Source organism: Lissotriton vulgaris, chromosome 11, assembly GCF_964263255.1.
Source record: "Lissotriton vulgaris chromosome 11, aLisVul1.2, whole genome shotgun sequence".
Lineage (NCBI taxonomy): Eukaryota > Metazoa > Chordata > Amphibia > Caudata > Salamandridae > Lissotriton > Lissotriton vulgaris.
In genome coordinates this window covers 175755063-175772719 of record NC_141699.1, presented here as the reverse complement: position 1 = coordinate 175772719, position 17657 = coordinate 175755063, and the positions used below count along the sequence as shown (strand labels likewise).

The following is a 17657-nucleotide window of genomic DNA, read 5'->3' as shown; positions in this document are numbered from 1 at the left end:
AGAAGAGAGTTCAGACTGTCCACTACAATTCCCAAGGCCGCTCCGACAAGTGGGCAGCTTTGCAGTTGAAGCCTTCTAGTAAGCCAAATTTGAAATCCAAATGAAAGCACAAGAAAGCTAAGTGGGAGGGCATGATGATGTTAGTCAGTTTCCTTCCCAGTCTCCGGTTGCGTATCCAATTCCAATATTGATCCTGGTACAGCCTGAATTTCCTGGGTCGTCAGCGACCCTGCACTAAATTGATGCTTCTTACTTATCCATGCTTGTAGATATTTGGCGTCCTTCCGGCTACGTCTGGTGCACCTTCGAGTGCAAGGATTTGCAACGTTCCTCATTGAGGTTTCCACTGGCGGATCATTCCTCTATGCCCTCTGACCCCCTCTTAAACCTGTTACATGTCCTGTACTGAGTCAGATACAGAGTTCCACTCTGGGTCCACAATCTATTCTGCTCCCTCCATCATTGATATAGATACTGATGTCACCAGCTCTGGAGGAGGATCTAGTGCAGGTTCCAGTGTCTGACCAAGATCTGACTTCAGCCCATTTCCGAGAGATGTTGCGCTAAGAAATTATTATACAGCCTGACTCTGATTCTGTGTCTCTAGTTGGGCAGATGCTCCATCATACGCTCCGTAATCTTTCTGCCTTTAATTCTGATCGCAGCCTACCACCACCCAGAGATTATGATGATGATAATTGTGGGGATCGGGATGAAATTCCCAGTCATGATGATGATGGCCATTTTTATATAGACCTACAAGAGACTCAGAAATAAGAAAGTTTTGCTACTCCTGATATTTCCTTGCTTCGAAGAAGGAAGGGAGCCTTCGACCCATTTTGGACCTTCCACCTCTGAATGCCTTCCTGCGTAAGAATAATTTCAAGATACTTACAATGACCAAGATCTTTATTGCCCTGCACATAGGCAACTAGATGGTTTCCTTGGGCCTGCAGGAGGTGTATTTTCTTATAACCATTCTGCAGACCCACACATATTACCTGCTGTTCAAGGTAGGCCAGTTTGCTGTGCTCCCCTTCAGCCTCACCAGTGTCCCTCAGATGTTCAAGAAGGTGATGGTGGTGGTTACTGCTCATCTTTGGAGGCCGGGGATACCAGTTTTTTCCTACCTCAACGACTGGCTATTGAAGGCAGACTCGCCAAAGTCAGTCATTGACCACCTCCAGACAATGGGTAACACTTTACATCATTGGGGTTGTCGATCAACAAACCGAAGTCACACCTGACGCATTCAAAGAGGCTTCCTTTCATTTAAGTGGTCTTGAATATGGTACAGTTCAAGACCATCCCTCTGTTGCAACGAGCCCAGGACATTTGGGCTCTGATCCTGATATTTTAGCCTTGATCCTGGATCTTAGTGAGTTCATCTATGTTGCTTCTTGCTATTTATGCCTCCTACATCCTCTTTGTTGACTACAGCGGATGGCATATGCAAACTCTGCAATGTAATGTGAAGTTCCAGTGGGCCCAGCACCAAGAAAACCTATTGGATACTATTGAAATTTCGAAGGAGACTGCACACTCTACAGCAGTGGCTACTCAAACACAGTTTGAATAGTAGCCAATCTGTCTCCTTTCTCCTCACGAATACCTGGAGAGAAGCAACCTGCTCGACTCTTTCCCATCCGATTTCCGCACCTACCCCAACATGAAACTAACCTGATTGCCGCCACTGACGACAGCTGTACCCTCCTCAACAGAGGAGAGTCAGCGGCCGTGATCCTCCTTGTCCTCTCTGCAGCTTCCATATGAGCACCATCTGCTGCATCCCTCAAGGTTCGTCCCTCAGCACCACCCTCTTCAACCCCTACATGACACCTCTAGCTGACATTGACACCTGGAAAACCGTCATTCATGCCCTAATCACCAGCCGGCTCGACTACGACAAGGCACTATATGCAGGAACCACCACCAAACTAATTTGTTATTTTTTTTCAAAACACATTTTATTGTTTTACATTATGATGATCACTGAAAGTTTTTTACGGTCAACATTTACATAATCATAGGCCCTCCAAATGTCCAAGAGTCCCGGATAACTGTACAACATACATGTTATAGGGCGGCCAATCGCTGCCCCAAGAGGAAAGAGAGGACAAGTTTCTCTGCTCACAGATTATAATGTAACTCACCCCTGAAGAGGAACCCTAATCATCACTAACTATGATATACCCCAAAACCAAATAAAGCCCTCCCCCCTCACCGGTGTGTTCAGAGTATTTACAACAATTACAGCTTGTATCTTGGGATGGCCGAGTACCAGGACTTCCCACAATGGATATTTAATTGGTTGTTTTGGACGGGACCACCCTGCACTGTGTCCACAATTTATTGTTGGTCGGAAACCGATTGTACCAGCCCTTCCCATGCTCTTGCCGAGTCCAGCGCTTTCTCTTTATTTAAGCGTCTCGCTTGTTGAAATCAAATAACACTTTCGCTGCTAGCCCATTTCATCAACTCAGTCCTCCACCTCTTGCTGCTAGGTCCCTCCTTTGAATTCCAGTGCATTGTAATTTCTCTCTTTGCCAGCACCAACCCCATATCTGCGAATTTACTTGTCACCTTTGTCTTGGAGGTATGGGGGAACCAATGCAATATGCACATGGCTATCTCAAAAACTATCTGGCGATCTGTAACTGAGTTTAATAGATCTCCCACTTCAATCCAATAACTCCCGAGGTCCCGGCATTCCCATAGCATATGTTCCAGTTCCACTTCCCCTCTTGGGCACCTGGGGCACGCAGCACTGTCAATCTTAAAATATTTCTTAATCTTACCAGGTGTTAGATATGCTCTGTTTAGTATAAAAAAGTGCACCAGCTGGAATCGTGCATTCCTGGTGCTTTTCCAAGCCCTGCGTAGAATATGTCCGCATGCAGTCTCTGGAATGGACTTCCCGATGCCTATCTCCCATTTCAGTCGTAATGTATCTAGTGGAGCTAACCCCTCAATCAACATTCGCTAATAGAGGCATGTAACTGCTTTAAACGTCCCTGCTGCCATCACAACATACTGACATGCCATTGTTGTTTTGGGCTCTACCAATCCCTCCTTCCAATGTTTCTGAAGTGCATGCACCAGGGCGGCGTGCACAAGGAATCCTCCTCTGGGGAGGTCGTATAGTTCCTGCAATTCCTGGAAGGGCAGTAATTCACCTTTCTCGTATAAATCCCTGAGTACCTGCACCCCTGCCTATTCCCACTCCAGCAAGGACGTCCAGTCTCCACCATGGGGTAATGCTGTAACCATCCCCAGCGGTATTTCAGGAACATACGGATGCGCCACTCCCGCTCTACGCTGGCTCCAATTCCAGCATAATCTCAATGTTTTCTCTTCCAGAGATAGATCTCTAAGGTCAAGCCTTTGTTGTAATATTATAAAGGACTGGATGTGTCTCGGTGTTCCTTTGCCTCTCAAGTCCTCAGGGCCCCTAAATTCTATTTCGACTGCCTGCGTAAGGACCTGTAGTTGGGCTGCTATATTGTAAAGCTCCAGGTCAGGAATCGCTAGTCTGCCCTCCGCTTTCGGCCTCAACAACGATTTTAGGGCCACTCTCCGTCTCCCAACCCCCCAGAGGAATCCTACTATCATGGAATTCAGCCACTTAAACATGGAACCCGGTATCCATATGGGTAATGTTCTAAAAAAAATACAGCAGCCTAGGTAGTGCCACCATCTTTAATAAGGCGACCCTCCCCGTCACTGACAACGGAAGCGTGCTCCAGAATGCCATGCTACCCTTTAGTGCTCGTATACATCTCCCATATCCCCTTCCAGAATAGCACTAGCCTCGTGGTAGATATGCACACCAAGGTATGCCAGACAAGCAAGTTCCCAGCGTATATTCCGTGGTATCGTAGGTGCTGCTCTCCTGGGTTTCACTGGGAACAAGCATGTCTTAGCCCAATTTACAATTAATCCTGAGATGTCGCCAAATCTTACCGCCCCCTCCAGCGCTCCTTCCGCATCTGCCAGAAACATCAGTAAATCATCCGCATATAGCGAGATGTATTGCCGTTCCCCTCTGAACGTTAAACCCTCATATTTCTGTCCCAACCGAGCTTGTGCTGCCAGAGGTTCTATTGCCAAAGCAAATAATAACGGGGATAGTGGGCAGCCCTGTCTCGTCCCGCGGGTCACTTGATAACGGGGGAAATCATCGTTCCCACCTTTACTTTGTCCACTGCAGAGGTATACAACACTTTTGTCCATCCTACGAATGCCTCTCTCAACCCAAAACATCTAATTGTTTTATACAGGTTGGGCCATTCTAAACTATCTAAGGCCTTCTCGATATCCACGGAAAGTACCGTGGCCATAGGCGAGTCAAGGTGGTCCTCCCCAAAACCCTCAGCAACCTCTGTATGTTTGCGGCTGTATTTCTAGTCGGGATAAGCCCAGCCTGATCTCCATGAACCAATCAGGTCATATGCTGTAACAGGCGCGACGCCAAGATCCGACTTAAGATCTTATAATTCGTCAACATCATTGACAATGGACGATAAGCTGCCGTGTCTGTACTCTCTCTCCCTGACTTTAGCAATGGGACAGTGAGTGCCTCTCGCGCAGTCATAGGGAGAAGGCCAAGTTTGCGCGCTTCCCTAAAGACCTCCAGCAGCCTCGGGCCAACAAATCTATATAATGCGATTAAAACTCTATTGGCAATCCATCTACTCCCGAAGTCTTATTGCGAGCCATGTGTTTAATCTCGCTCCTAATTTCTTCAATTGTTATATCCCAACCCAATTGCTTTACTTGCTCCTCCTCTAGGTATGGTGGGGCACTTTATCTAAAAAGGAGTCGATGTCTGCCTCCCCCGCAACCAGTGTGCTCTCATACAAGACTTCATAATACTCTAAGAACCTATTCGTAATCTCTCTTTGAGTATATAATGGATGACCATCCTGCGCCTTTAGTGCCATGATCGGGGAGCCTCGCGGAGAGGGATTGGCCAACCACACCAACAACGTCCCCGCTTTGTCTCCTTCCGCGTGAGCCTTTAAAACATATTTCTTATAATCGAAGCACCGTAGTCTCTCTAATTCTGTAGCTACTGCTTCCTTAGCCTCCACTACCTCTTTTTGTACCTCCGGGCGCTCAGGTCTTGCTCGTTCAGCCAATCGTAACCTGCGTTCTGCTCTTTCCACATCTTGCAGAAATACTTTCCTCACTCCTGCATACTTACTAATACATAACCCTCTAACCACCACCTTGAAGGCGATCCATTCCATTGCCCTAGTAGAAGCCGTCCCTGCATTTTCTTTAAAATATTGCACTATCCCTTCTCCAACTTCCCTTTGAAAAACCGGATCGTCCAGCGTTTCAGGACGCAATCTCCAAGTAGGGATTTCTGACTTTTCCAACTTCCAATGCATAGTAATCAACAACGGGTTATGGTACGACATTGTCCTAGCAAGATACTCAGAGTGGGTTATAAAAGACACTATTGACGTTGAACATAACATTGCATCTAGCCGAACATGGAGTTCATGCAATGCTGAGAAATAGGAATAGTCTTGGTCTCGCAGGTGATGGGTTCTCCACACATCTACAAAATTCCATCTGGTTTGCCAATCCAATCTATCTTTGGATAATCTGTGGACTGGGGAATCTGGCAAGAGGGGGTGTGACCTGTCTTGAGAGACATCCGTTATCGAATTAAAGTCTCCTCCTAACACTACTGGGCCCGTAAAATAATGTGTCCGTGTGCCAGACATACAGTCCAGGAATCGCACCTGATCTACATTTGGGGCATAGATACTACACAGCCCTAAGTCCCTCCCATATAAACGTCCTTCAACTGCTACAAATCTCCCTTCAGAGTCTATGGTTTGCTTAGTTACCTGAAAGGGGACCCCCGCTCTAATCCAAATCAATGCCCCCCTTGCGAATGCAGAGTATGATGTACTAAAAACCTGCCCCCTCCATCTGCGCTGCAATGCTAGACCCTCTGATCTAGTGAGGTGCATTTCTTGGAGCAATGCTATATGAACCCTTCTCCTGACCAAATACGCATGGACCTTGATGGCGCCTTGTCATTGTGTGTAGTCCCCTTACATTCAAAGTGATACAACGTAAATCAGGTATTGTCCCCATCGCAGTAAAGTAACTGTCTCGCCCCTCCCTGCACAAATATGAACACACCGGTGATCCCCATGTCCCAACCATTCCCCCAACCCCCCCTTCCACCCAACCCACCCAAGAACAGGTCCTAGAACAAAACTGCTAGTCCCCATCCAAACTATTCTAACAAGTAACACACTCCTATGCATACCAGTATTCACTGCGGGTGTGCCTTATGGGCAATGGGGAGGCCCAGCACCAAAGGGCAACCGCTTACGTACAATGAGTAACTTTGCTTCGATCCCCCAATTATACACAGTTTCATTTGCCTACTCGTATTCTTCCACTCAGATTATCAATCTACTGCATACTGTTCAAAAGTCCCACCTCGGATCGGCCTCCCAAAGGACCCAGTGGACTGCAACGTGACAACATCCCTCCGCTTAATTAGTGCCTGTGGAGAAGCCTTCTCTTCCCACACAACATTTCCCATAACCGCCCTCTAAACTGCAAAACCTCACTCATCCAATAGTCCATCTGCTGTGGCCAGGGTGACCTTTGGCATCCTTAGGCTTCCCGCTTCTGAGGCCTCAGTGTCAGATTGTGCGTAGCCTCTCTCCGAGTCAGTGCTCCCCGGTGACTGCAACAACTGTTCACCGGACAATGCCATCACTGCTTCCAGCACCCCTTGCCTTTCTATCTCTGTCTGTGACTGAGATGGTTTCTGCATTCCCTGTCGTCGACGCCTAATCCGTTGAGACTTGCAATGTTGAGGTTCCCTCGAGGACTCCTGGTAGTGCCGCTTCATTCAGTCTGTTCCAGCCCTGTAGGTTTCCAATCAGGTCCATGCGTCCTCTGGGGAATCGTGGAAATGAGTGCTACCATCTAACATTATTTTCAGTCTGGCTGGGAATGACAATGAATATTGAAGGCCTTCCGATCTCCGCTCTCTCAACTGCCAGGAAGGATGTGCGGCAGCGCTAGATCTCCAGAGTATAATCCGGAATGATAGACACTTTGCTATTGTCAACTTGATACTGGCCATCTTTTCGCGCTTTTTGTAGTAATAAGTCTCTGTCCTTATAATGTAGAAGTCTTGCTACCAGCGGTCGGGGAGGACGCACCGGCTGCGGCGGTTTCGCAGCTACTCTGTGTGCCCGTTCTAAGGTGTAGAAGGGAAACAGTCCCTCAGCAGCCACCACAGTCTTTTCTCAGTTCTCCAGATAGTGCACCATGTCTGTCCCCTCCACTTTTTTGGGCAGGCCCACCACGCGAATGTTATTTCGCCGATTTCGACTTTCCACGTCTTCTTCCAGTTTCTCCAATGCCTGTATCCGTTCCAAAGCTTCCGTCATTTTGTTCTCCAGTACAGTTTGGGTCGGCGCCACCTCCTGTAACATTGCCTCCACCTGCTTTACCCTATCCGCAAGCTTAGAGTGGTCCGCTCGCAGTAGGCCAAGCCCCGTGGCCACCTGTGCAATGACTTGTTGCAGGGCCGTTTGTGAGTCAGCAATCGCCACCAATATCCGATCGAATTGCTGCTGCATCTTGGGATCTTGCGGTGTCTCCAACTTATCCAACTCTTTCTGGACTGGTGCTTCGCTGTCTGGTGGCTGATGTGCTCCACCTTGCTTCCGTTTCGCTTTCCCCATGTTCTGGCCCTCCGGAGCATGTTTAGATATATGTGGACTTGCCTCGGTGCCCAGACTTCATAAGGAGAATCAACGGCCGAGTCCGCCTCAAATGAGTCCAGGATTCCAGCCCGCTTGCGGTTCCCTTCACTGTGTCTTAAGTTTCCCATAATAACGGATAGTCACAATCCCTCAATAGCGCAGACTCATGTGCACTGATTTGATCCCGCTGCCGCCAGTTCCCACTAAACAATGTTCCGCTCGGTACGTTCATGCCCATTAGTGGTGGAAGAGGAATAATAACTTGCGCCCTTATAGGAGGTGTGTCTGCAGCACCTTCACCACCGCTGTTCCCATTCGGGCAGTTCTCTCTTATCCGTGCCGTCCAGGGCCCTATTCCACGTGTTCTGGGGTGCAACCCCAGGACCAAACTCCAACTGTGCGTCCCCCTCACCCGGGGCTGTTTCGGAGTTACTCACACTTAGGCCCGCAACAGACTCCACTTTCCCGGAGGCCAAAACACTTGCTGAGAGTTCTCCTTCGCGCTTCGTCTTACTCCACGAGGTCATCTCTTTAAGTCAAGGGCAGCACCACCGAGGTGCGAGTCTCCGTTGGATTTCCCCGCTCCCGCTTCTAGCCGTCAGATTGTTTGTGCGGCAGTCTCCTCTTCATGGGCCCACGTCCCACTGCTTGCACGCTCTATCCAGCCCGCTACAGCTCGCAGGCCGGGACCGCTCTACAATCAGCTCCTGCTCGAAGCGTCCGTAACGTGGGATGCTACAGCCCGCGGCTGTCTCGTGCTCGCCGTTGATCCGGACCTCAGAGGGTCCCCCGATGAGTCACCACTTCGGCTCTTGCAATGCCTTGTCCCCTCAGCGGGTGGTTCTCCACGGCCTCCGGCCTAGGCTCGAGCGTTTTCCATCGGAGCCGCCGCCATTTTGGGACGTGTCGCTACCAGTAACCTCGGACAGAAAGTCAGCCCAAACTCCTGTTCCGTGTCCGATATGCTATCATGCTGGTGCCAGGGAGAGACAGCACCCCCCGACCGTTCTCAGTGCCGCCGGGTATGTCAGAAAACTGTAAAATGCCAGGATTACTGTGGAGTTCAGTGCGGAGCTCGGCGCTCACGCAGCCTGCTCCATCGGCTTCCAAGCCACACCCCCCACCACCAAACTCATGCAAACACTACAGACAATAGATAACTCAGCAGCCAGACTCATCCTTAACCTGCATACAAAAAAGGAGTCTAGAGGGAATGACAGACCTAGGATGCCCTCCACTCAAAGTGCCCAATCAAACCCACATCACCCCACACCTTGCGAACCTTCACTGGCTCCCCGTCGAGAAAAGATGCCAAACCAAGATGTTGACACGCCTACAAAGCCCTCCATAGCCTAAGAACCAGTACTTCAACCAAGGCCTCAACTTCCACCAAATATCCAGAGTCCTTCGCTCCTCCACCACCCTTGCCCTTGCACAGACACTTTGTATCCGCCGAAGCCACAGTGGAGGCAGTTCCTTCTCCTACATCGCCTCCAAATCTTAGAACAGACTTTCACTTCATCTCCGGACATTAACCTCGCTGGAAAAATTCAGGAAAAGCCTCCAGACCTGGCTTTTTTTCGACTGAGCTCTGCTACCTAACTCCTGGATGAGTGATCAGCAGTGCTATATAAATACTGATTGAGTGATTGACTGGGAGAGATCAAATAATTTCTTGTAAGCATGCAAAGTCTTTGACTTGACATATAATGTCATGCAAATATGCATACCAGAAATATCTGGTTGAATATCAACATCTAGCTTGAAGATAATCTTTACTGGAAAGCCAGGAACACAAGTGGAGAACTGAGCCCAAGCAGAGGCTTCCTCTCAAAAACAGGGAGGAAGGGCAAGCACCTATCCATGCCCTGGGTGTGGCCTTTATAGACTTGGAGATCCTGGAATCTCTGGATCCATGAATCCTGCAGTAAATCTTTGAATACTGCTGTATCCTGTGACTCGTATGGCTTTAGAAGTGCCTGCACGGAGACAGTATATACTGTGTTGGTGAGTTCATCTATGTTGCTTTTTAGGCCTCCTACATCCTCTTTTCGACTAGAGCGGATGGCATATGCAGACTCTGCAATGTAATGTGAAGTTCCAGTGGGCCCAGCACCAAGAAAACCTATTGGATACTATTAAAATTTCGAAGGAGACTGCACACTCTACAGTGGTGGCTACGCAAACACAGTTTGAACAGTAGCCAATCTGTCTCCCCCACCCCCTCTGGGGGAGGGGGTGTTAACAAAGAGGCAGCACCCATATGGCAATCCTGGGCAGCATGATTCCTGTCACGCATCATGGAAGACCTCCTAAGTGGCAATGCCCTTAGCAGCAGGTGGAAGGACTGCTGGGGAACCAGGTTCTAGTCTCAGTAGGGACGCTCAACGCCCTCTGATTCTGGGCAAATCACTTAATCTCCCTGTGCCTAACAAAAATGAATATGTCCATTTGTAACGAAACTGGTGCTCATGTAAAGCGCTCTGATACCCGATATATTCAGGTCAAATTCGCACTATATAAAACTCTTAAGAAAAAAAATAATAATAATAATGCCCAAGACCAGATGTGAATTGTAGTGGGGCCACCTGTGACAAGCCATTAAACCAGGTACGTAGGGATCAGTGGTTGTGTCCAATGCCTACAGTTGATACAGGATCAAGAAGAGTTCCTGATTTAGGGTGCACCCTTTACTCATTTACTTGAAGATTGGTAACAATGGAGTTTGTTCCTGATGCAGGCTGATCCGCGTAGCCCATTTTCTGATGTAGCAGTGGGTTTTTGTCTGGACATGACAAAATCTTTCAGAATCGCATGAGAACCAAGATGTCTGCCAAGCTCTCAGGGATATTGCGCAAACACATGCAGGTTCCTACTGGAGTGCTGAAAAAACTCCTCTTGGAATCTCACAGGCCACGCATCTCATGAAGGAGGTAGCATGGCAAACACTATTCCTCCATAGTAAGGTGTCTTTTAGAGCTCATTGTTTCTTCCCTCCACATTAATCAGACCATTTCTTGATTTCATTATTTCTGAATCAAGTCTTTCCATCTGTGAGGTTACCCAACACCTTAGCTGCGAAGCTACCTTAGGGTGCAACCTTGATATGAACAAACAAAGAATATTTGTAAGTCTATCCAATTGTTTGTGAATTGTGTTACATAGAGAGCATCCTATGTTACTATTTCCTCGCATAAGGTTAATATCCTCCTTCTTGGTAATACAAAAACGAATTACATGTGAGGTAAAGCAACTGCTGTTGCTCTTCTTGCCCTTCTGTGTCCAACTGGCAGCAAAGCTGGACACTGGTTATAAGATGTTCGAGGCATGTGGGCTGCTGAATTCATATCTGTGCATAGATCGCCGCCTAGTGTTGGGTCCGGATGATTGCACATTGTTGTCCTGGAAGAGTCTTCGAAGTATCACGAGATAGGTGGCTCCTCCCCTGGACTACAGTGCGCATGGGCATCGACTCCATCCCCAGATTGTTTTTTTCCGCCATTGGGTTCGGATGTGTTTCGGTTCCCTCTGTCGGAATGGATAGTTGTTTAACTTTCTTTACTTGAGACCAAAAGGTCTTTAGGACTCGTGTCGGTATTGTCTATCGTTCGGGTTGGTTTATTCATCGGCTCCGATCAACTGCTGCCCTTCCGCGTGCTGTCGGCGCGGACGGGCCTACACGACGCTCCAGACTACTTCATCATGGAACGAAGTCCATTTAAGAGGTGCCCAGTGTGTGCCTCAAAGTACCCGCACATCGACGTGCACCCAGTGTGCAACAAGTGCTTGTCACCGGACCACGACGAGGCCAAGTGTATGGCCTGCTCCAAGTTCCGGTCGAAGAAGACTCTCAAGCTACGCCGGGCCGCAAGACTGCAGGCCCAGAGCTCGGCACCCCCTCCGGCGGACATCTTCGAGGAGGATGTTGACGACGACACCATCCAGAATGTCTCGGACTCTAACCCGGCGTCAGAGGTCGAAGAAAGCTACGACGCGGAAGATGAGGAGTTCGAGGAAGTCGTCGAGGAGGTAGGGGACGACGAAGGGGCCATTGCCACCGTAGAGGATAGCTCGGAAGAGGAGCTTCCTCACACTGACTCCGGGGCCAGCCACCATTATGAGGCCCAGGTCGAGGGATCGCCTTCGGGCCTTACCCAAGACCTCGATACCCGTCCCACGGCTCCGCCTTCCGGCCCGGCCATGGACATTGGTGCGGCACCACTCCCGGTGCAAAAACCGAAAGTGAAACCATTGGTGTCGACGCCACCAGTATTGAAACCGAAAGTGCAAGTCGCACTGGTTGGATCTAAGACTTCGGAGGCCTCGACGCCGAAGAAAACCAAGATGGCCGTCGAGCTCAAGAGCCACGCCAAAATGGCCGATCCGAAGACTGCGGTGTCGAAGCCGAAGGCAAAGGCGCCCGACGCGGCTGCGTCGGCGCCGAAGTTGGTCGACGCTCTGAAGAGTCGCGTCGACGCCAAGAAGGTCGATGACCATAAGAAGGCCCCGAAGAAGCGCCAGGACGACCCCAAGTCTCGAGCTGCACCGCTTCCAGTTGACAAGGCGAAGGGGGGAGCTGCGTCGGCTCCGAAGACTGCGGCCTTGGTCGCCGAGCCAGATCCGGCTTCGGAGGACTCTCTCGAGCCGGTCCGTCCCTCCGCCTCGTTTACCAAGAAGGTCACGGAGTCCCTTCAGCGTATTCGGGAGGGGGCCGCGGCGGTCGAGCCACAGAACACTGAGCCGCCCAAGCCTCTGCAGAAACCGGCGAAGGCGCAGACGCCGATTCTTTTCACGCTGCCGCCGAAGACGGCGCCGAAGGCTTTCACTGCGAAACCTGGGACCGGAGTGCCCTTAAAGTTGACTTCGACGCCAAAGGCATCGTCAGTGGTTCCAAACCCACGACACCAACCACTAGCGGAGGAGGAGCGTCGAGACGTGGTCATCGACGCCAACACAGGCAAGCTATCTCTCCTTAAACGGAAGATCACCCCGGAGCCAGCGTTGGAGCATTTCCACATCCCACTTAAAAAGAAGTTGGACTCTGCGGGTACATCTGCCCCTATGGAGCCTGCATCTCCGCAAGGTCAGGAACTCTCACCCACTCATTCTAATGCTGGGGTGGGTGATGGAGACGACGAGGACGAGTATGCTTATCCAGTTTACTCAGACCCAGAGGATGTCACTCAGCCATGGTCTGCCGGGGGCGACCCTGGAGACCCTCATTCGGGACACGAGCCGCAGCTTTTTGCCGCAAAAACTTCCCCAACGGAAGACTCTGCGGCCTTCAACGCTCTAATTGAAAGGGCTGCAGCCAATCATGACGTCGACCTCCATGCAGACCCAGTTGATGTCGATTTCCTTTTTGACACTTTCTCAGTGGCTGAAAAAACTGTTAAGACACTGCCAATGCTCAAAGGAGTGTTAAAACATGCGCCTGAGGTTTTCAAGGAGCCCACCCGGGCAAGAGTCATTAATCCTCGTATTGACAAGAAGTACAAGGCAGCGTCCACTGATCCAACGTACATCAAAGGACAGTTGCCACTAGACTCTCTGGTTGTCTCCAACGCACGTAAACGAGCCAACTCACAGACCACGGGTGATGCTCCTCCCCCAGACAAGGAATCAAAAGTGTTTGAGGCTTCAGGGAAACGTATTGCTGCGCAGGCAGCCAATATGTGGCGCATATCCAACACGCAGGCGCTACTTGCACGCTACGACAGGGCACACTATGACACTCTAGAGACCCTTCTACAGCACTTACCTGCTCAGTATAAGGAGGCTGCTGAAATGTTGATTCAGGAGGGAAAGCTTATCACTAATGCCTCCATTAAGTGTGCTCTAGATGTGGCTGATACCGCCTCACGAGCAATAAACACTAGCGTTCTACTGCGCCGACATGCATGGCTTAGAATATCAGGCTTTAAACCGGACATTCAAACTACCATCCTAAACCAAACTGTCAATCCAGACCACCTGTTTGGGCCAGAAGTGGATGCCACCCTCGAAAAAATGAAAAAAGACACTGACACTGCTAAATCTATGGGTGCCCTGCAGTCCAGCAGTTTCGGGGTGGTTCCTTTCGCCGCTCCAATAACAGAGGCACCTCAAGGGGTCAAGCGTCACAATCCACGCAATTCTATAAAAGTAACACCCAATCCTCATATACCAACAAGGGTCGGGGTGGATACCGTGGCAACAACGTCAAAGGCAGAGGACGTGAAAATAACAGCTCCAGGTCCTCCACCGCCAGCAAACAGTGACGCCTTATCACTGCCCCCCGACCACGCAACACCGGTCGGGGGGAGACTCCAGCAGTTCCTGCCCGTGTGGAAGTCCATCACCACGGACAGGTGGGTCAGATCTCTTATCCAATACGGTTATTGTCTGGAGCTCACATCCACTCCACCCAACATACCTCCGAAAAGCCGTCCTATGTCCGGCGAGCACTTGCACTTGTTGCAGCAGGAAGTCAACGTCATGCTGCTAAAAGGGGCAATAGAGCTCGTTCCACTGCAAGAGAGGGGTACAGGGGTTTACTCCCTGTACTTTCTAATTCCAAAGAAGGACGGATCACTCAGGCCCATCCTACACCTCAAACCTCTCAACTTGTACATTCTGTCAGAACATTTCCATATGCTCACACTGCAGCAGGTTCTCCCACTGCTTCGGCAAGGGGACTTCCTGGCAACTCTGGATCTCAAGGATGCATACTTTCACATTCCCCTGCATCCTTCACACAGAAAATATCTGAGGTTCACCATTCAAAACCAGCACTACCAGTTCAAGGTTCTGCCTTTTGGGGTCACCACGGCGCCCAGGGTCTTCACAAAGTGCCTAGCAACGGTGGCGGCGCATCTAAGACGTCAGAACATCCACGTCTACCCCTATCTGGACGACTGGCTCATTCAGGCAAAGTCGGACCAGCAGTGCGCCGACCACGTGTCCCACACTATTCACCTTCTGCACGATCTGGGGTTCTCACTGAATTACCCAAAATCCCATCTCCAGCCCGCCCACATACGGCAGTATCTGGGGGCGACCATAAACACTCTGGCGGCCACTGCGCAGCCGAATTCAGTGAGAATCGCCAGCATTCAGTCGCTGATCCAAAGATTCAGACCTCAGCACTCGCTTCCAGCACGAGTGTTCATGCAGTTGATAGGCATGATGGCCTCCTGCATCTCCATTGTCCCGCACGCGAGACTACATATGCGTCCGCTTCAGGAGTGCTTGGCACGTCAGTGGACTCAGGCTCATGGGCAATTGAAAGACCTAGTGTTGGTGAGCGGTCGGGCATACAACTCTCTGCATTGGTGGAATCCACAAAACCTTTGCAAGGGCCGACCGTTCCAGGAGCCTGTGCCACAGATTATCCTGACGACGGACGCTTCTCTCCAGGGTTGGGGAGGGCATGTACTCCATTACACAGTGCAGGGACTATGGACTCTACAGCAGAAAAAGATGCACATCAATGTGTTGGAACTGATGGCGATCTTCATGGCCTTAAAGGCGTTCAAAGTACATCTGTGCAACAAGGTCGTGTTGATCCGGACGGACAACATGACGGCCATGTACTACATTCAGAAACAGGGAGGAACACACTCTCCGCAGCTGTCTCATCTGGCTCAGAGCATGTGGAAGTGGGCCATTCAGAGGAACATCTTCCTCATGGCAGAACACCTCCCAGGCAAAGACAATCAGATGGCGGACCTGCTCAGCAGGCACAGCCACCAGATGCACGAGTGGGAGATACATCCATCGGTACTCCAGCCGTACTTTCAAAGATGGGGTCATCCAGAGATAGACCTGTTCGCCACAAGGGAGAACGCAAAATGCCAAAGCTTCGCCGCCAGGTTCCCACACCCGCAATCGCACTGCAATGCGATATGGATGAACTGGTCAGGCAAATTTGCGTACGCTTTTCCCCCAGCACCCCTGATACCGCTGGTGGCACGCAAGCTCAGGCAACACTCGATGACTCTCATCCTAGTTGCTCCAACGTGGGCTCGCCAACCATGGTACACCACGTTTCTGGAACTGTCCGTGGTACCGCATCAAAGGCTTCATCTCACACCCAGCCTTCTGACGCAGAGCCATGGCGACATTCAGCACCCAGATCCGCGACAGCTCAACCTAGCGATCTGGCTCCTGAAGTCCTAGAGTTTGGCTACCTCAATCTTCCTCCCAATTGCATGGACATCATTCGGGAGGCAAGAAAGCCCACTACTAGAGCCTGTTATGCGGCCAAATGGAAGCGGTTTGTCATTTATTGTGCAAACCACAACATTAATCCACTAGATGCTTCCATTCAGAACATCATCTGTTACCTGTTCCATCTGTACCAGTGTAATTTGGCATATACTTCCATCCGCATTCACCTGTCTGCGATGGCCGCATACCTCCAGAATAGACAGCACCTTTCCCTTTTCAAAATGCCTGCTATCAAAGCTTTTCTGGAAGGACTCAAAAGGGTCATTCCACCACGGACACCACCAGCTCCAGAATGGAACCTCAATGTGGTTCTTACGAGACTGATGGGTCCTCCCTTTGAGCCACTACATTCCTGCGAACTTCAGTTCTTGACTTGGAAAGTGGCTTTCTTAGTAGCAATTACATCGCTACGTAGAGTTAGTGAGCTGCAGGCACTCACAATCCAGGAACCGTTCTTCCAGGTTCATGCTAACAGGGTGGTACTCCGCACTAACCCTAAATTTCTACCCAAAGTTGTGTCTCAGTTCCACATAAACCAAACAATTGAGTTGCCGGTGTTTTTTCAAAATCCTGAGTCACTGGCGGAGCGGATGCTCCACACCCTTGACGTCAAAAGGGCCCTAATGTATTACATTGACAGGACCAAGGATTTTAGAAAGACTAAGCAGCTTTTCGTTGCCTTTGCGTCACACCACAAAGGTAACGCTATTTCCAAGGCTGGTATTGCTAGGTGGATCGTGAAATGTATTCAGATCTGTTATGCAAAAGCTAAACGCACTCTTACAATTCCACCGAGAGCCCACTCCACCAGAAAGTTGGGGGCCTCTATGGCCTTCCTTGGAAACATTCCCTTAGAGGACATATGTAGAGCAGCCACATGGTCTACCACACATACATTTACTAAACATTACTGTGTAGACGTGCACTCCAAACAGCAGGCAGCTGTAGGGCAGGCTGTTCTCAAGACACTTTTCCAAACTGCTGCAGCTGGCACGGGCGGCCGCCGCTAATGGAGGGACTGCTATGTATTCTATGCACAGATATGAATTCAGCAGCCCACATGCCTCGAACTGCAAATGCTACTTACCAGTATGCATCTGTTCTTGGCATGTAGGGCTGCTGACATTCATATCGCCCGCCCTCCTCCCCGGCGCCTGTAGCAGCTGCAGTGTTTACATACATTTCATAGCATGGTCATCACTCACAAAGTTCACTCCATCTCGGCCACAATGGCTAAAAACAATCTGGGGATGGAGTCGATGCCCATGCGCACTGTAGTCCAGGGGAGGAGCCACCTATCTCGTGATACTTCGAAGACTCTTCCAGGACAACAATGTGCAATCATCCGGACCCAACACTAGGCGGCGATCTATGCACAGATATGAATGTCAGCAGCCCTACATGCCAAGAACAGATGCATACTGGTAAGTAGTATTTGCAACTAACCCATAAAGATCAGTCTTACTGAATCTGCTGTGCATTCTGGGGCATTGCAGCCCCTAATCACTATCGGATACTGCATTAAAATCCTCACATTAAAAGGGGATGCCTACTTACACCAGTTCTTGTTTTTCTTTTTCACTGTTGCAGGGAATTTGAGGGGCTTGTAAGACATGCTTTTCAAACTGTTCATTTCATATTTTATTTTAAATAAGGAAAACAAGAACTGACAGTGTTACCTCCTACATG

At 49.9% G+C, this 17657-nt stretch overlaps 1 protein-coding gene across 1 annotated transcript in view; it reads left to right on the top strand.

Moving 5' to 3' along the window:
* HECTD4 (HECT domain E3 ubiquitin protein ligase 4) overlaps nucleotides 1-17657 on the top strand; it is a 2691195-nt gene that overhangs the window by 1908723 nt on the left and 764815 nt on the right. The window lies entirely within an intron of this gene.